Raw genomic sequence first — 21,827 nt, forward strand, 5'->3', positions numbered from 1 at the left:
GCATGCTTGCAATACAGTGTTTTTTTTCACGAGCGATCGGCAAACTTCGGAGAACTTTGGAACTGTGTGGTTGAACGGCAGTCTTCCCATTTGGGACAGACACCCACTCCGTAGACTAATGTGTAGTAGTTCAAACCCATCTCTAGTAATTCCTAGGACACATAGGCTATGAACGAATAGTGACTGATTTGGTGTCGCATATTATGTTTGATACGTGTTCTTAAAAAACCGTGGGATTTTTTTTTCACAGACACGCGATATTTCGATATTAATGTGTGGTTGAAAGCATTATAGTACAAGTTCTTTTAATGACGTTGAAAGAACAAATGAAAAAATATAACCTATATATGAACCAACTCTTTACCCTAAGTAAATGCAGCATACTTTAACGACCTCAGGAAAGTAGTTTATTTAACACAGATCAGAATCTATTGCAAAGGTAAAATTTTATTTCGTTTATTGACTGAAAAGTTACGCGTGGTATTATAATAACCTCTTACAACAAATTTTCCCTTAATTAGTTAAGGCGAAGTGCCTTATGTGTGTAGTGTTTATTTCATAATAACCATCTTCAAATAGGCTGTGTGGTAAATTTTGTTGTAAAATGTGCGTTTGATGGGTACTGTTTTAAAAATGAATATAAATAGGTTAGATAAAACGTTTGGGAAAATCTTTGTGAAATTCTATTAATAAATTATTCGTTGCTACGTGTTCTCCTTTTTTCTTTATGGATGCGAAAGCTGGACCCTTGACCAAAATCTAGAGAAAATAATGAATGCTTTTGAAATTTATCTGTATCGCCGTCTGTTACCCATGCTCTGGGTGCTAAAATTTTCAAACAACGAAGTTCTTCTTCGAATGAGGAAGCAAAAAGAACTGCTGCTCACTACAAAGCAAAGGAAAGCTCAGTATCCAGAGCACGTTACGAGAGGTGAGAGATACCAGCTATTGCAACTCATCTTTGAAGGGAAGATACACGGGAAAAAGGTATGTTGGGAGGATGAGGAGGAATTCGTGGCCGAAGGTCTTTCGGAGATGGCACAACTGCACGTCAGAACATACTCTCCATGCTGCAACATCACGCCCAGAGCCTGCTATAACCGCCAACCCCCGTTACGGGAAGGCGCCTTAAGTACAGTCGTGTTATGAATTTTACTTCTTTATTTTCTTTTGTTTCGATTAGTTTGGTCACGCGGTCAATCACAAAGACTTAAGCTGGGTTCACAATTATAAATACATAAGCGAGTGCATAACAGGCCATGCACACGACTGTGCACAAGACCAGTGCGGAATCGGTTCATATCAGTTGTACGAAATTACGAATAGGAAACATATTTCTCACGAACCAATAGTATCCCTACGATGCATATTTGATTAGGAAACAAGGTAAATTCATAGTAATTTTATCATAATCACATGGTAGTTTCCACACAATGTGTACGTATGTTAATATCGTATTAAAACAGTATTTAAAGGTAACAACGGTTGAAATCTTACTTCTAATTTCAACCGTAAAATTGATGTAACTGACAAAACATAACGTGCTTTTGTTTTTATTTGCGACAGCAGAAAATGAAATTGGAATGAACACTAACGTGGATTATTGTTCAGACATCTGACTCTCGGTCAATGCACAGTAGTGTAGGTCTCCCGTGTCTACCGCGAGCCAGTGCAGTGGGGAGTGCGCATGCGCGGACGAGCCGTGTTGTGTTGCCCTCGAGTTCCCCGAACCTCGACGAGGTCTCCCCCCCCCCCCCCCAACCAACCCCCCTCAACATTTTCGAGCCGCCGGTACAAAGTGAGTGTCGTCGAGTTGACATACTTCATTCTCTTAAAAGTGTTCCTTCCAGGCCTCCTTGTATAAACTGGCTTTCGAAAATAATACTATGCTCCAGCCGTGGAAAGAGACTATGGAAGAAGGCTGTCCTTTTTTTTTTTTTTTTTCATAAAAAGCTGGAGGAGCGGGCAAACAGAATATTGTTTCTTTTTCCGATGCCGCTGGTTCTTTAAAAGGCGGACGGACTGGACTCCCCGGCAGCCATCTTGCTGCGCAAACACTCCGCGCTCAGGGATATAGATTACACATTCCGTGCGTGTACAGTCCGAGCACGAAAAGCGTAGGGCACGGAAACCGAGAACACCTTTTTCGACGCAACAGTGTTTCCGGGTTCGGCAGATATTTCGCTGGCTGGGCAAAATTGGTTACTTGTAGAATTACATGTAGCTAGGCGCAGTAGCGGATCCGGTTTCCAACTGAGGGCGGGCGGATGACCGCAAGGTTTTAGCGTGTACACAGAAACAAACAAATTTCTGTAGTTTTACGAAGGATTATTTCGGAAAACAGTTGTAAACGAAATATTTAGTAACACTACAAGATATATAATGTAACTTTGTACAACATATGGCTATGGCTATTTTTGAAATACGTTTTATCGATATAATACTGAGAATTTCTGACAAAAAATTGGCGGATTGTTTTATATGTTAATTCATTTTTCATTCAAGCATAACTTGGAAGAGATAATCGAATATTCAATAATTGTATTTTATTTTGTATTATTGTGCTTATTACTGGAAAGCTAAGCAGGGAACAACTGTTTACAAATAACTTTAACTATTGGAAGTACTGGGTCAACACAAAGCATAAATGCCCGGGTAAGAATCCGAACCCAGAATTACTGCGAACACTATTTTGTAGTTGATACAATAGTTTTCATGTAAATGTACACAAATACAAATATCTGTAATTTTACATGAATAGCTACACATGTTCCATTTACAAAATATAAATTTACAATGTTCTGAGTACCTCCCAGTTTAATGGGCAATTCGAAATGTTTAAAAAGTAATAGCTCATTTAAATGCAATTTTAACGCTGTACCGATGTCTTGAAAACACATCACAAAAACTATGGTTTCATAAATTTTTTTAGACACTAACGTTTAAATCAATTACAGTACACAACACTAAAAATAATAACATGATATGCATTACAAAAAAATTACTGACTTCAAAGGTTAGGCGTGAACTGGATTAGATTTTTTGTATCACTCCAGTGTTTTAATTTTTTAGTTTTTTGGTAGTTAAAGAGGGGGGGGGGGGAAATCTCCCCCCATTTGTCCCTCCCATAGATCCGTCATTGTATTTGAAAAATTTCTACACATAATCTTTAGGCTATTCCATATTAGATTGGTGATATCTGAACTTTTTGCAATACTTTCATAGGCCCTAGTTATTATGAATAGGCATTCAATTATTTTTGGCTAGTAAAATGTACTTTTTTTTACTAATAACAATAGTACCTCGGTTATGACGTTCACAGCTATTCCAATTTTGTTCAGAGTATAAAATAAAACAAGAAATACAAGAAGAAATATATCATAACAGTGTTCTAGATAAGCCGTACTGAAAATTTTAGATTTTTAAAGTCAGGAACAAAATCGTGTTCAAAAGTCTTTGATCTGTAGATAAGTGAGGCAGTGATAGGAGAAGTAAAATAATTTGTTAGAAACGGAATGATTGATAATGAAAATTCAGTTCTCGATACCACGTGTGCGATTTATGCATTCATCTGACTGTACAATGTAAATGGCAAATGTTCAACTTTGAGTGCTCAAAAGAAATTTTAAGTGTTAACTTCACGTAAGAGCGTCCGTTTGAATAACAGTACCAACTTTTACTTGAAATTTCTAATGCGATGTACCGTTATGTGGTGGATTTCATGACTGATTATATAGCCACCACTTACTACATTTTACAGGCATTATTAATAACAAATATATATGAGTGGTCCAATTAGAGATACCAGTTGTCCAATTAAAGAAACCGGTTGCCTAAAGTGAACCTATTGCAGGGTCTTGGAAAAATATTTTTTTCCCACAAAATGCAATTATAAATGTTTTTTAAACTCTATATTATATTGTAGAAATGTATACTTAATAATAACCAAGTATTATTTTCTTGAAACCATATGTTTGATTCAACAAAATTACAACATTGTGGAAACTGGTCCAATTTTGGAGACTTTCCCCTATATATTTGAAACGATAACAAATATGGCTAAATGTTGACATCATCTTATATACATAACTGGTAACTATCAACTCATCTGGAGCGGGTGACATCGGCCCGAGTGTGCGTGGAATTGTGGAATTCATCCTGGAGGTCATCGCATCCTGAGAATTTTCCCGGTTTTCTAGTTATAACTCTTGGTTTTTCAGGTTCGCGTTGGTCGCGTCGCGCCAGCCGCGCCGAGGTGATCCCGGAGTCGTCTCGCGCCCTCGCGGCGGCTCCGGGCCTCCGGGAGCAGGGGATTGTGCTCCGGGAACAATGCCCGGAGCCCAAGTTGGGCCGGGATCTCAGTCGCTCTCTCCCGGCCGGGGCCGCCTTCCACAGAGCCGAGCTCGGTAATAAAGTTGATCATCATCGTCATCACTTAGTAATTACTCGTCCCCCTCCTCGGTGGCCCTTCCCCCATTGTGTCATCCCCCCCCCTCCAATTCTACCCCAGATCCTCCCCCGCCTCACGATTCAATTGTATGCAAAATTCTAGGAAGTTAATAATGTCACTTGCGCTGCGAGTCTGGAGGTTCTGCCCCAGCGGGGCGGCCCGTCCAGGCGAACAACCGCCCAAGTCGCGTCTTCCTCTCGTCGGCGGTGCCTGCGTCCTCTGACCCCTCTGACCCCTATGACCCCTCTCCAGCCGAGCGGATGACATTCCTTTAGCCAATTTGTTTTTCCTTTTGAAGGCTGGTCAAAACATGCACAATGTACATACTTTTAGCTCTCTGCACTGTTTTTTTATGGAACTGAAATTATCATGTAAAATTACCTACATTTGTAAAATTGTATATTTGAATGAAAACTACTGTATCGCTACAAAAAAAAACTTTTGTTAAGGTTATTTGTAAACCGTCCACTGAATAGCTTTCCCCATATCACCTGCGCACATTAATGAGCATGATAAAAAAAAATAAAGGCCAGTTTATTTAGATTATCTTTCCCATGGTTAAAAAAAAATTGTGATTGTATTAATCAATCATTATTTAATCATTTTCGTATATGTTCAGTATTGTTTCAAAAAACGTATTTCATACGCCCAAAAATAACTAGTAGTACCTACTACAAATTATTTATTGGCAACTGGTTTCCAATAGAACTTTTTGTAAAACTAAAAAAAAAAAATCTGTGTAAAAATAATTACTTATGTAAGTATATAAACTACTACAAGTCCTTACTTGATATTCTTTAAATATCATCAAAGTGTGTTTAAATTTAATTTCATCATAGTTATTTTAGTGCGTCACTTTTCTCGGTGATCATTCAGTTTTATTACAAAATAAATATTTATCGAGTGCTCCAGGCAAACAAACTATCCGTTAGAAAAAAAAAACTAAATTTCAGAATTACATACCTACACCATGTGCATGCCCATCAAATGAGGACCGTAAAATTATTTAAAATATCGTTAGCTCGCCTATATTTATTTTGACATAGCCTACTTCGGTCACAGTTTGTACTTAGATCTGAAATAATGTTGAAGTGTTTCATAAATTAAGAAATATTTCACTTTAGAAAATTTCTAAGCATAGTCATATCTTTAAAAATGTGTTCTATTTTTGGAAAGATATTATTAAAAATTTAGAAATTAATCTAAAAACAAGTGCGCTGGATATGAAATGCCATTGTCGAAGACACGATTGCAGGCATATGTGTGTTTTAATATCATTAAACTTATCAGATGGTTACAGCAAATCACGTTTTAACTGATATTTTTGGAAATTTTTAGGAATACCAGCTTTGGTTTATTTGCTCGGATAGTTTGTTGCTGCAACTTCCTCAAGGTTGATTAGAAAACTCAAGGAAACCTCCATAAATGCAACAGTTACCCTGTAAAGGAGGACGCTGCTTTCAGTAAGTCAGGCTGGCACAATGTCCATTTAAAAAAAAAACAGTTTTTTTTTGGTCATCCGATTTGAATTGAAATTCGCGTCCACCGTCCGGCAGGAGCCACAGGCTAATTTGTGAAACCCACGACGCGGTGTTCAAATGGTTAGGAGCGCACCGGAGGCCAGAAGGTCCCGCAAGTACGTTCCCGCGGAGAGGAACAGAGGTAGTCAGAGGGGCATGTGTCGTTTTGCCTAATTTTAGGCAAAACGCCGTTTAGGCAAAACGCCGTTAGGCAAAACGACGTTAGGCAAATCGCCGTTAGGAAAATCGCCGTTTGAAAAATCGGTGTTAGGCAAAACGCCGTTAGGCAAATCGCCGTCAGGCAGAACTCCGTTAGGGAAAACGCTGTTAGGCAAATCGCCTTTAGGCAAATCTCCTTTAGGCAAATAGCCGTCAGGCAATTCGACGTTAGGCAAAACGCCTTTAGGCGAAATGACTTTAGGTAAATCGCCGTAACGAATTCAGGTTTTAGCAAACCGCCTTTAGGCAAATCGCCTGTTACTCAGTCAGAGCGTGGTGGAGCCTGAAAGCACCCACTTGCGCGAATCTCCCACTCCAGTTTCACTGTTTTTTTTTCCTTTTGTGATTTTCCGACGCGGGGTTGCAACGGTCCTGAAGGCTTCGCGGCTGCAAGTCCTTTACTGCTGTTGTTGCCACGTCAGCTCCGTGCGCTGAAGATATTGCCAAATGTCCTACAGCAGCAACAAACAATCATATAAGAGGATCATACCTGCTGATATTATACATAGTAAAGTGTGTTTGTCTATTTGTCCTTATTTCACGCAGCAACGGAGCAACGAATCGACATGATGTTTTTGCATACCTACAGATAGTTTATGAGCCGGAGAGCGACATAGACTACATATAATTATGAAAATCCATCCCTAATGGAGTGAAAAATTGATAAAATTCAGTGTTATAACAGAAAATACTAAGAGGTAGGTCGTAGACACACAAACAGTGAGTTTTTGTCATTCCTCTACGTCCGCCACACGGTAAGGTCTGGCAACTTCCTATCCTTTTCCTTGGCGAAACCCATCCCCTTAGTGAAGCTCGCGGCTGCTAGCGAACTAAAGGCGCTAATAACAGTTTAGTTGGGAACTTCGTCAATACATGGCGTTGCCTTGAATTTGAAACGTGCTATCGTTTGGTGCGTCCGTCACGTCTTGCCTAGGGGTAACGTGTCTTCCCACTAAATTAAGCCTAAGATTGGCGTCCATGTTTTGCTGATGCGTAGCCTTGATGCACCGATACTGTGGAGTCAACGGGACTTTAAAATCAAAACTTCCCATTTTTCAAGTGTATGTCCTACAGATATGAAAATCGGTAGTGGTGTTCCTCATATAGTGTTAAGCTCGGACAATGCCGGATACTTCAGCTAGTAAACAATACAAATACGCTCATCACTTTTAGCCCCTGTCACATTCCAATCTTCAGGGGTACAACTCAAAATGACGATAACTAACAGTCAAAAATCAAAATTACTAAACATATATAAATGTAGCAAACTGTAGAGTAAATAGGAGACGAATGTATCAGAGGGCAAAGTAAAGCCACTTCAGAGAAAATAAGTGCAACGCGAATTCTTACTGTATTGTTCTGAATTATATTTCAAAGTATGGCAATACTTTTGTAAAAGAGTGTACATTTGATAAAAATATTTTAAAAATTAAATAGACTTAATAACTAAAGTTTCAGTCTCTACAAATGTTCTTTTATTTGGGTGTGCCACCAATTTACTTATTTTTACGTCTGTACGATTTGCGTCTTGGGACGACTCGTAAATGAAAAGATTTCAAACGTGTATCTACATTGTTGAACCGATTGTGAACTTGCAGGTTTGACACCAACACATCCGGGAGGAAAATCCATTCAAAGCTATAACTACAATCTCGTAAAAAAAAAAATTAAGTTCTAAAGTTTGATTTCGTAAAAGCGTATTTGTGGAGCACACCTAGTGTAAAGATCCTGTTACTGCACCACGCCCACCTCCTTCCCCCCTCAGGCACAGCAGTCCGCGGCAGCGATTACACTGCGCGCGGCGCACCTAGTTTGTGCGCGAGGCTCACTTACACTAAGCGCGCAATGCCTCGTTCTGCCAGTCACAGCGAGTATAGCTACAGTTACGGGCTCTTTAATTCCTCCTGGCCACCTCTGATTCTACTCCCATGAAGGTCCAAAACTATTCCATAAGCTAGCCACACAATTTTAATATAGCTAATAAACTGCTTTGGGAAACTACAAATTTATTTTGTTGTTATTACTAAATGTTTGGCTGTGTGAATACTAAAAAAGTGTAATGTTGTGGATAAAATTTGATTTTATTTACCTTGTGTGCCTACTCGTTTCTGGTTACTGAAATTCCTAGTGGCCAGGAAGTTATACGAACTCGAGAAGATTATTTTTAGTTTATTTATTCATAAGTGCTAAGAGGATGCGAAATAATACCATGGATATGCCGAGGCGTCGTATGACGAAGCGGTATCATTTTAATACATTTGATGTAGCCACGTTCTCTTCTACCTATACAGAATGTACCTGAAATACACGTTCAAACTGAGGGCAAATATACAGGCCATGCAAAGGAGACAGAAACTTCTTAGGCTCGAAAAAGCTTCTGATTAACGCTAACGCTGTTGCTGTGCACATTAAGATACAAAGAATCCCTGTCAACGTTGAATGCCATATTGTAATTTTACACAAGAAATCATACGCATGTATGTATGATGTGTTTGTTTATCATGTACATGATCACTGATCGGACGTTCTACGTAACGTAGATCCAGTGTAACTCATTGTATGAGAAAATCAATGATCCCCGCGATAAACGGAGGCATTACCAGGACAATTGTTGGGAAATTTAGGCATATTAGCAGTGGTACATTTCCTATGCATTTGAGTTTTTTCTATAAAAATTTAAGAAAGGTTATCATTGGATCATGGACTTCCATTACGTGATGGGAAAAATTTATCAAATAAAATTTCAGAGTGCGAAGTTTTTACGTGTATTTAAGTTACATCGTGTAGACCCGAACAATTCTGACGGGTCCTTTGTGAACAACTGGCTGACGAGACGCCGCTCCAGATACCAAACGGAGCATGCGCTTTCTTGAACGAGATACATCATGTAGCGCGTCTTCATCCCGTCCAGTCTCATCCTTTTCTTTTAGTCACAGCTCCAGCACATTCAGGGCGTGACCATGTCCTGTCCATTAAGGGAGAGCGATAGTAACGGAAAGAAGCCATCTTGGTTTCACCAATGTTTAGATCGTAACAATCTTAATATATATAAATCCTGTGTCCTGATGTTTGTTTCCAGTGAACTCTTCACCAAGTCAACCGATTTAGATGAAAATTGGAATTTATGTGTAATTTTTTCCAACTTGAGAGATAGGATAGTTTTTATTTAGATTAATGGTCTTAATAATTAATAATAAATAATAAATAACCGATCGCCATGGGTAAACAAAAAATCATAGATCATAAACATACAAACAGTAATTGTGTGACATTTCTCTATATCCAACACACTGTCATATAGCGCTATCCGTTTCGCTTTAACTCGCAGACAATAAAGCTCCATGTGTTTAGCCCGGGCAACGCCGGGTACTGCAGCTAGTTTTCTATAGTTTAACTGTCAAAACTTTGTTTTTTAAGCATACACAGAAAAAAACTGTCCGTACTTTTACAATAGATTCCTTTGGAAACAAGTGAAAACCAGTTGCCAAGAAATAGTCTGTAATACTACAAAGCAGATATTGTAACTTTGTATAACACATGGCTATGGTTATTTTTGCATATATGAAATACGTTTTTCAATATAATAGTGAGCATTTATTATTAAATTATCGCATATTATTATATTTTAATTGATGTTTCATTCAAGCATAATTTTTTAAACCATGAAAAAGATAATAGAATATTCAATAATTGTACTTTATTTTGTTTTATTATGCTTATGATGTGCGCAGTTAATACAGGAAAGCTATTCGGGGAACTGTTTACAGATAACTTCAACTATTGGAGGTACTAGGACAACACAAAGCATAAATTCCTGGGTAAGAATACAAAATAAGTATTACTGCGAACACTGTTTGATACAAATTTACAAATGTATGTAATTTTACGTGAATGTTTGTTCCATTTACAAAATAATTACAGTGTAGTATGTAATTTAATGGAATACCTTAAGGCAAAACTGACTAGTTACTACAAATATTACATTGGGTAAAATTGTACTAGTGAATTTATTGGTGTTTAATTTTGAATTTAATTTTGGGAATGACTGGAACTGTGAAATATACTGTAAACAGACAACAAGTGATGGTCATTAAAAATATCTTTATAAGCGATGCCTGCCATAGCAAAGGATATTTTTTAATAGTATACTAAAAGATCCAAAATTGTTATGACATGAAAACTTCTGCACCTAATATGGCTGATTTTATAAACAATGCACAATTTTGTGGAGAACTTTGTAATGAAATCATACCAGTAATTCAGATATATTTATTTTGTTCTTCATTACCTCATTCCGAAAACTAACCAATTATTGATAAAATTTCACATTCAGTGAGTGTAGTTTCTGAAACCAATTACGAAAATAAACTTATTTAAAAGGCTAACCTATAAAGTGGTGGTTCTATTAAAGGGACGACGGGGGAGATCCCTACCTTTTTTTTTACCGAATTCCGCTATAACTAAAAATAACTGGAGATATCAATTAAATTAAATACGTAATAAATTTGTAAAAATGTGCAATTAATTTCAAACTATTTGACTCCCCATTTAAGTTGGAGGTATTTTATAACTACCGTCCATACCCCTCCAGTCATTCGCTAACTTCCCCTCCCCCCCCCCCCCATTTTCCAAATCGGCCTTTTCAAAATTCAAAATTGGGCCCGCACTGAACGCCCATTGCACTTTTTCCTATGACATCAAGTTGTAAAAATGACTTCCTAATTTTCTACCCATTTAGCTGCAATTTTGCTGAGCCATTTTTTAACCTTTCATAATTCAATTACAGAGGAGTATTTTAAAGAAGCAGGCTTGATAAGTATGACAAATATAATTTCTGTTCAATATGAGTTTGCTCATAAATCATCGTTAAATAAGGCGAGTTTACTCATTTATGCGTTCCGTATGATTTCAAAGATGCCAGCGAAGAACTTTCTAACTGTTTTTAAAATTATTTTACAATAATTTTAATTATTGTTCATTGCTCTATCTTAAAGGTCAGCTGATTACCACTGGTGACCAGAGAGCGACAAGCTATTGGGGTGGAAATTTTCTGCACCCTCTCTGTGTACTCCGATGGCTCAAAAGTGTCAAGTTCAATCGTAAATAACACCTTACTGTCAGAATGTGTACAGTACTGCTAACTGATTTAATAATTCAATAACTCAGTCGTGTGTGTTAGGATTTAATAATCAAGCGCCTTCCATATTTTACAGACCATACCCCTTCTCTAAAGTCATGGAATTATGTCTAGTGTTTGATTGGAGGGATGATTAAGCAGAGATATATTTGAGTGGATAGATTTTTGAGTGGAGACGAGTAAGGTAATGACTTAAGGGGTGTCCAGGCCAATCCAACCAAGATGCTGTGCGAGGCGTGTCTCGTCAGAGATACATATATGCCAAAGCTCTTTCGTCGCTAAAATCACCACTTTATACTGGAAAATTCACCTACTATCACTTCTGTAGACTATGCGTCTCTTCCATGGGCTTGAGCTACCATATTTTGTTGCAATAAACTCTAAAAAAAATTTAAAAAAATAAAAAAAATTGAGGTACTCAAATCCCGCCGCATTAAGCACTAACATCAAACCAACATTATATATATATATATATATATATATATATATATATATATATATATATATTCGGACTACAGCTTCGACAAAATATGTGGTCGCTTATTTAACCATACAAAGCGAAAGTTGCTGAAAAGGTTTAGGTACTTTATACAAGGTTTGTTTTTACATTTTTTTATAAATATTTTACTAAATATTAAGATTTTTTCTATTATTTTTCCCTGCTCTTTTTGCGCAAATTTTGTGGTTTCTTTTATGTATCTTCCATTCCATGCATAGCGGTGTTGTATTCGCCCCTGTGGTTAGACCACCAGCAGTGCAGGCAAGGCTGGCTTCGCCTCGGCCGGCAGAGCGCGGGTGAATGTAGTAGAGGGAGTTGTGCGGTTCTGGTCCTCGCCCCGAGGTGATACGCTGAGGGATTATATGGTGAGAATGCCAGGCAAGTACCAGGCGTTTCTAATTAAAATGTACACAATATTGAGTGGTAGCGGGAATAGAGGGGGGGATGGGAGGCGGACGCACTCACCCTACTCCCTGCAAATTGTACTCCCCTCTCCCCATTCCCCTCCACCCGCCCGACCCCGCGCATACAAATAGGTCGTGCTACATGCGACACCCATACCCGCAGAGGAATAGGGTGGAGGGTGGCTAGTGGCGGGTTGGGGATGGAGAGGGGGGGGGGGGTGTAGGGGTGATCAGGGATCTGGCATTCCAGCGAGCAGGCGTCGCTGCAGGGAGCTCGCTGCAGCTAATATACCTCGGTGTGTGGCGCCGCCTTTCCCGATACTGTGCACACCCGCGCCGCGTCGCGGTGCGAAGGAGAAGCTCCACCAGGCCTGTTCACTCTTAAGGCTCGGCCCCAAGCTTTATAGTTGGTATTTACTATTCTCCACGTCGCTGCTGCTACTACGTATATTTAAACAGGTACAATGTTGTCACCGCGGACTTTTATTAGTTCAAGGTTTGACCAATTTCCCTTCTTCTCTTTTAAGGCGGTAGAACAACATGCCTGAAAACTGTGACACAACGAAAATTTAACTTCACATAATCGAATATTAAAAAAAAAATCATTTAAACATTGTTCGTGTACCGACCTTTATCCTAGCATAATCCTCAATTTGGCGTTTGTATGAAAGTTATACCATAAATACTGGTGGAATCGCGTTTATCCAGGATTAGCATATAAATCCCTACCTACCATTTAGTTGATTTGGATTTTAACGTGTCTTGCACTATATAGCTAAGCATTGCGTATTATGTAGCCTATTGTTGCAAATTTTATCGCTAACTATATTATGTAGTCATTTACTCTAAGAAAGCCCACATTTTCTGTATTGCTACAGCTGAGTGAGGCGAATGTTTTGACTTCTACATGCCCTTTTTTTAATATTCCTTCACATAAATATGTAATTAGTAAAAAAATTATTGTGTGAGGATGAACAGTAAGGTTGTTTGAAACTTATCAGCTCATTATTTACCGTTTACGTTAAACATGTTTTCACTTGCAAACTTTTAAAGTAATTTAGTTTTCTTTAAATTACACAAAAAAATTATTTTGCCTATTTTTCTTTTGCACAGTTTACTGTCAAATTAATTTTTTGTATCATTTTGGTATCATAATAAAAGAAAGAAATGTATTACAAAATTAAATACTATGCATATAAAAAGTTAATAATTCCCACTTCTTCATGTTTTGGTTACTATACCTGTAACATAAATTTGTGTAAACTTACTTTTATTTTGGTGTCATAATTCTTCAATTTTTTAAAAGCATTTCACGTAATTTAAGTATAACATTGTTGCTGATTATTTGCTGCGACTTCTGATTTATTTTCTTATAGAAGCAAACATCTAGAGAATAAAAAAAAATACATATACCTATCACTTCTAAGATATAACTTATTGTTTTGTTAGAATGAATTTGTGTTAATATAATGAAGTAATTTCAATGATTTTGTTTTCTTAACAATTAAGCATCAGCTTTTATTAGAGAAAAGCGAGCTTTCTGTGTGTGTTTGCTTCAACAGCTGTGAAAAACTATTTTAGATAATTATCAGAGCAAATTAAACAGCAATAAATTACATAATATAATCTAAAAAATGTTTTGAATTACCTATTAGCTTTTCGATGAACTGTTAAAATTAAGGTACATTAAGCATGCGGATAAACATTTGATGGCAATTTGAGACAAATTTTCTTGTCCACTTAAATCCATAAATAACGTTTGAATGGATCCCGTTACATTTTTGAATTGGATGCCAAAAAAAATTCAGTTAATGTTTTTCGGTAACCGAACATGCCGCTGTACTGGCGGTAATAAATAGGATCCATTTAAACTGAGGGTTGTTAATTTTGCCTGGAATGTTATTTTATTCTTTTTTAGCTGTAGGTACCATGTTATTATTGCGAAACAATATAGGTAAGCAATGCTGTCAAAACAACAGGAGGTGGAATGAGTATTGGTGATCATGTCATTTTTATTTATCGCTTAATTGTTTTTCACGGAAAAGTTTATTTTTTACGCAAACGAAATTGCCAGGCCAGAATATTTCATCTCGTAATTTTGTTGGAACATGAAGTCAGAAATAGGTAACCGTTTATCCTAGTGTTGTGCCGTATCTGCACTGGTAAGCATTTTAGGTTGATTTTTAAATAAAATTCAAGGAAAACAAGCTGGAAATGGGGGGGGGGGGGGGGCAAGGAAACTTCCGGTGTCCGGTGAATGTTATTTTTTTCATGTACTTCCGTTTTTCATCGAATAAAGCATCATGTCATTGCTGCAGAAAGTTTATCACTGGACCCTCACAACTCTCACACGTGGACAAAAAGTGATGTAATTCGCGAACTGAGTGCCTCTCTATTGAATTACTGTATATTCTTAATGCTCAGCGAAAAATAAATATTTAAACAAGCATCTAAATTCAGCCTGACATGGCAACCAGTGGTCCTGGAAATGATATCGTGCAATTAAATACCCTGAGAAGCTAGTCGAGAGAATGTCTAAATACATTTTAATTTTAGTTATTGGTACCCAAGTTTACGACTGCAGTAATTTACAGTTCTAACGATGTGAAGCAAACTGTTAAACACGGTGTCCAGAAACTCTGTCAAGAAGAGAAGGACTATGTCAGTAAAGGTTCTGGCTGGTCTCTGTCTAGTATAAACCGATTGGAGCTAAGAATTAGTCATTTCACGCCTATGCGGACCTAAATGTTTATAAGATTGCTAACCTTCGCAGGTGATCCTGTAGTAGAATAGAAATTAAGTAATAAAATTTATTTTGTGAAAGTACTTTTTGGTGTTTTATTTCTCGAACCTGCCACTATTATGCTAAATTTATGTTATATTAAATTAATTTTATATCGTCCCAGGATCGAACCAAGTTTAGAATCAATCATTACTTTAATGAGTGAATTTTTTGTTGAGTTTTAGATTTTTTTCCCGAATCTCTAGCTAAATAATTACACGATTCCTAGATGGCGTCCAAATTTCCGGATGGCGGGCACCTCAGTAATAATAAATGATTACTGCACTCTAGCGGGTTAGAATAAAACTAGCATGATGAAAATGTACTCTATAAAACGAGAACACACACAAGATAGTGTCCTCCAGCAGGCGAAAACAATATGGCGGACATGACGTCATACCAGCTGACAATATATACCTTGGTATTGGTGGTGGAAGGTTAGTCTGCCTGCGGCTACCGTGGAGGAAGTATATGTCATTTTTTTTATTGTTGGTCTTACCAGGTTCAAACCGAGGACTGAAAGGCGTAAGTGCAATTTTTAAATATTATTTTATTAAAATTTGATTAATAAATTTTTATTAAATTTTTTGAAATTTTTTCCAAATTTCTAGCATACAAATTGCAGTTTTTCAAGATGGTGGCCGTAACAAAAAGTGCAACATTCTAGAATCCAATATGGCGGATGTAATGTAAAGTGTAACGATGACGTAATAGTCATTCAAGATGGCGGGCATTACGAAAACTGCCAAATTTATATCATTCAAGATGGTGGTTGTAACTATATGTGCAACGGGTTTTTTTTTAAAAAAATATTAAAAAATTTTTTTTTTTATAAATTTTAAATTTTTTTCATTAAAATCGGATAATAAATAAAGATTTCCAAGATGGTGGACATGATGTCATACTTGCTGACGATATATACCTATACCTTGAAGTAAGTGGTGGGAGGTCAGTCTGCCGGCGGCTTCCGTGGAGGAAGGACCTCGCCGGGTTTGTCCCGAGGACTCCGAGCTCCATGGCGTAAGTGTACATTTAATTTTTTTAAATAATTTTTTATTAAATTTATATTATTACATTTGATTTTTAAAAAAAAATCCGATTTTATAACATAACAATTACGAATTTTCAAGATGGTGGCCGTAACGGAAATTACAACATTTTTTTGAAAATATTTTTTAGTAAATGTTTATTAATTGATTTTTTTTAAATTTTATAATTTTTTCATTAAAATCCTACAATAGATATAGATTCACAAGATGGCGGCCGTAACGGAAATTGAAACGGTGACGTCATTATCCACGATGACGTCAGAGGCTTATCGGAGGATGCTTAAGCCTATTATGTATGTGGACATTTCTAGCCCTGGTATTTTAATGGACTAAAAACGGGAAAATTTCCCTTGAAACGGGAATTTTTCTCTCGAAAAGAGAATTTTTTTATTTTTTAAGTTGTTTGAGATTTTTTGGCGGAATTGTTTTCCAAAAAAATAGAAATTTTGGCGAATTTTGAGGAATTTTGGGCAAATTTTGAGGTTAAAGGTTTAGGACAAAATTCAAGGTCAAGGTCATCCAAGATGGCCGCCGTGACGTCACAATCCAAGATGGCGGTCGGCACCACGGCACTACCGCCTGGCGCCTGGCGCCGGAGGAACATTTACATACTACTGCTACCAATTTTCACGTGCTAAATGTTATTAGTTTTTTTAAAAATTATGCATTTATGAATAACTATTCAGATTTGTTGTTTGTTTGCGCCATGTTTAGTCGCCATAAGTATTTTTTTTATGTACTCCTATGACTCAAATTATACTATCTGATTGCCTTAACGCTTTTTTCATCTGAAATTACATTAGAATATAATATAGCTATTGTAATTTATAATAGCCTACTGTGATATACGTCTCGTTTTATATTATACACTCACTTTAAGGGTGAGATGTTTCAGCTTTTCTTTCTTTTGCGAGATTGTTTCATCATGTTTATATTTTCATCTTAAATTTACGAAGAACGTTTTTTCACTATTTACCCATGGAACTCCTCGAATCTTGAAATATTATTCATTAGATGTTTTGAACAAAAATCATCTCAGAGTGCTAACAAAACCTTTCAAATCTGTTTTGAATCTAGTTGTCGAATCTTCCACAGGAATGTTTATTATGTTCACACCGGGGCAATTTAATTAGAAGTCGGGACCCAGCTTAGTTTCTAAGAAGATCAAGAGTTATCACGTAGAGACCTGTAAAATTCGCGGATTCATTTCGCGATAGGATAGAGTCCAAATACTTTTGACATTGGTTTGCTTCAGTGATTGGGCCACAGTTTATCTGAAGGACTCTGAGCCAATGAAAAATCTTTAACATAAGAATTAGCGAATCACGATCATTCCAGTCAAAAGGTGTTACGAGTCGGTAACCAATCAGCAGATGTAATTTGCACGAGTGCATAGAAAATCATGGAGTCTATCCTTTATGGATTTGAAATCGACAATTTTACAGGTCTCTAGTTATCAGGAAACACTAACAACTAGAGATGGTGGCAATCAAATCCTCAAATACCATCAAATCGTTAGTATTTGAAAGATTCTATATTCGATGAAAAAATAAGAAGAAAAATACTACAGGAAATTATATGAATTAAAAATTCAACACTGATAACTTCTGAAGTTTATTAGGTCAATTTTTCATATCCATCCTGTTACCATGCCTCAAGATATCGTACTTTTAACATGTAATCAATATTAATAACTACAATTTTCGAGGCAAAAATTCTATACATTAGATGAAATGAAGGAAAAACTACTGTAAATGCCTATTTCCATTATTAAGAATTCAAATTTATATTGTTTTTTTAAATTTTTGACTCTTTGTCTGTTTGTTCGAGCATCAATCGAAAACTAATTGATGGATTTTGATGAACTTATTTTATTAGAAAGGTCTTTGACTAACTTAAAAACCAGGATGATTAATTATGATGATTAATTATATCTCTAAAACTAATTAAGTTAAAGAAAATATATTCAGTACCAATAATTAACTTACAAAACCATTCAACCGAAAAATTTAAATTTGCAAAAAACAACTCATAGGAGGTGAAAAAAATGGGTAACTTATTTTAAAGATGAATAATAATATTTTCGAGTTTAATTAAGAGTAACAAATGACATTGGGTAATATTAATAAACATATAAATACAAACAACCACGATATTTTTATTTTGCGAAATTAAACACCTAAGGGGTTAAAAGGGGGTAGGAATGTTTTTAAGATTAATAATTATATCGCCCAATATAATTAAGCGTAATAAATGATATTGGGTACCAATAATAAACATACGAAAACTACTACTAGCAATTTTATTTTAATATTTTGCGAGATTCAACCCATAAAGGGTGAAAAAGAGGTAAATATGGTTTGAAGATAATTAATTATATCTCTGAAGCTAACCAAGGATAAATTAATACATTTTAGGTACCAATCATAAACACACAAATACTACGAACCAAAATTTTACCATTTTGTGAAATTCCAACCCTATGTATGAAAAGAAATGAATATGGTTTTAAGATAAATAATTTTAATTTTGAATTAAATCAAGCATAATAAAAAAGGTACCAATAAAAAAACATACTAAAAATACCTACCACAAATTTACCATTTTGCAAAATTCAAATTCTAAGGTTCGTAAAAGGGACATATGTGTTTTTAAAGCAAAAAGCCAATACTTCCCAGCCAATTAAAACTAGAAGTAAAAAAACTCAAAAACTTGCATCTAGAGTTACGTATTGCTTATTTTTTGCGTTTAGTAAAATTCGTCTTTAAATGGAGGGGGGGGGGGGGGCGGTGAAAACGGGGTAAGTTTTCATTTATTTAAAAAAATCATTTTAAGCAACTAATTAAGTAATACGTAAAAAGTATAATAGCTAAACTAAATATTATTTTACTAATTTGCAAGATTCCGCCACTAAGGTATGTAATGGGTTTAAATTTGGTTTAAATAAAAAATGCATAATTCCGAATAATAGATCGAAGGGTTAGAAATTAAGAATGTACAACAAATATATAGAGTTACAAATTGTATTTTTTTTCTTCCGGGTTTCGTCTTTTAAGGGTGTGAAAAGGGAGTAAGTTTTGTTTTATCATAAAAAAACTCATTTCTTCGTAGCAATTAAAGTTGGATGTAAGAAACTTTGCATGAATAAAGTAAATAATTAATTATGTAGAATACTTTTAACATTTATCGATATTCAACCCCAATGGCAGTAAAACGGGGGCAAGTTAATTTTGAAATCATATATCCAAAAATTAAGATTAAGGTAAGAAAATGAGCAAGTATAATGTACACAATTACGATTTAATATCATGATTTAACTTTTACCATTTTTCTATTAAATGGTGAAAACGCGGTTAATTTTTTTTAGTATAAAAGTCATATCTCTGAAGCTAATCCAGTGTAATATAAGTTATGTGACATGAGTTATAAACATGTAGCATTTACCATTTCTTTTTACAACTTGATTAAGTTCTACTTTATAAAAGGTGAAATATTGTATATATGGTTTTAACATTTAAAAATAGTATCTTCTGATCAAATTAAGTTATTTTTTTAACATATTAGAAATTATAAATAAACTTACCTTAAGCTACCTTCTCTTATTCAACGTTCTCCGATATATCACCTCTTAAGTTGTAAAATGCAAAAATATTAATTATTTATTTAAAAAATAAAAGTGTTATGGAATCCATTAACACAGTAAGTATTGTCAAGATAAATTTAACTCAAATAAATATATATTTAAGTTTTTTATAGTTATTTTGGAGTTCATATTTGCGCTTAAAAAAATAAACGGGATCAGTCGGTTTTTATTTTTTGGTAGAGGATATTGCCATATTTACTTAGTTCTGATCTTTTACATAGAATCCGTGTGGGGAAAGAGGAGAGGGTTAAACAATTTGGGGATTTTGTTTAAATAATAGGCTACTAAGTAAACTAAGAAACAACTAATACATTGGATAATAATTTGACGTCAAATAATGATGTAATTGTATCAAACATTTTTAAATAATGGGAGGTATTTTTAATAAGATGAAATTAATTAATTACTCCAAACATAGCTTTAACCACAGTAAAAGAAAGTGTTAAGTGTAAACGATTGCATAATCTTATTTAAAATGAAATATGTGCGTGTTTAACAATTTTTTTAATTTTCTACCTCATGTGATTAAAACTAAGTAAGTGTGATTTCATCAAGCTAAAATATATAAGTTACTTGAACACTTTATAACACAAGTTTTAAAATCCGATATTTGAATCTATACTAAAAGTTAAAAAGACCTACGCATATACAATTTTAAAAAAATTCATTCTTAAACTGTTATGTCATGTAATATCCCTTTTATGCACCTGGCAAATTTATTATGTCTATTTATATAATAAAAATGATTGGAATTAATTTCATACATTTGTTTCAATGGTAAGATATCAGCAATGCGATTTTGACTGATGGTCACTTTCAGTTGTTAAATCTTGAGGAGTTTCATCGTCAATAGGTAATATTGCTTACATCACTACCAATTTCTTCCAACCACTGAGAAAATGTTTTTTTTTTGTAGTTAGAATTAGTTTACTAACACGTACTTTTTGCCATATCTAGTCCTGAAAAACTTACCATGGCGTAAATAAATTCCAGACTTACACATTTACTGTACCTGGGTCTCAGAGAGACAAAACACAGTGTCCACTGGACGACGGTTTTTGGCCGACTGACAGCTCTACAGCATCACGCTCCCTCCTTCATGATATGAAGGTAGCAGCTCGAAGTAATAAAAAAAACTTGGCGGTAAAAAACAGAATTCCTATAGTCACTCATAATTTACAGCAACTTGGCTACATAAGGTTACGGAGAGATTATTTTGGAAGGATTGTTTGAATCCTTAGCGGTAATATTTTCTCCCCCATTATTGTTGTCTGTATATATTATCGACCAGTTTGTGTTACTTTTCACGTGTGTTTAATGTATTTAATAACATTGATGCATATGTATTTATGACTTGTTTTAACGAAATCATCAAACAAATTGATAAAGTATTAAACGCAAATAAATTAAAACCTAAAATATAAAATTTACTGGTTTTATTTTCTCAAACAAAATAATTTCTTAAATTAGTTATATGTAATGTTGGAATTCTAAAAGTTTACTAGTACCTGGGCTTTCAAAATTCAGTTGTATATAGGTACATAAAACTTAGCTACTCACAAAAAAAAATTAAAACGATGGGTTTACCGGTCGCTCTCCTTCGCAATATCCGTGGCTACGGTCCTGGAACCGGAAGCCCGTCACCGCTAACCGAGCAGGGGGGGGGGGGGTAAGGCATCTCATCAGTCGGGGGGGCTGGCGCGGCGCTAAATGGAGATGTCACCCGGGCATGGCGTCTGTCTTATCGGGGTCGAGTGGGGAGTGTTTCACACTCATTGAATAATTCATCTAATTAACCAGGGGTTGGGCGAGGTGTGGCGGCGGAGGGATTACCGGCCCCCCGAGATGGCTGCCGGAGGGGAGGGGGAGGAGTGTCCGCGTTCGCATTCACACGTCAGGCGCCAGGCGTCGGGGCGCTGACACGGGAGGAGGGCTCGCAGTCGCCGGGCGTCGCGACGCTGAAGACCCCGTACACACGCCGCTCCCCCCCTCTGCCCCACTCATCGTCCCTCTCGAGGCCCGTTCCTGTTTCCTCCCCTGCGGCGAGCACGCAACCGCGCCTTGCAGACAACCTCCACGCCTCATCTCACAAACAACTCTTTCTATGCAGTCATAAGGGCGTTT

This window comes from Bacillus rossius, chromosome 3 (genome assembly GCF_032445375.1).
Source record: "Bacillus rossius redtenbacheri isolate Brsri chromosome 3, Brsri_v3, whole genome shotgun sequence".
NCBI lineage: Eukaryota > Metazoa > Arthropoda > Insecta > Phasmatodea > Bacillidae > Bacillus > Bacillus rossius.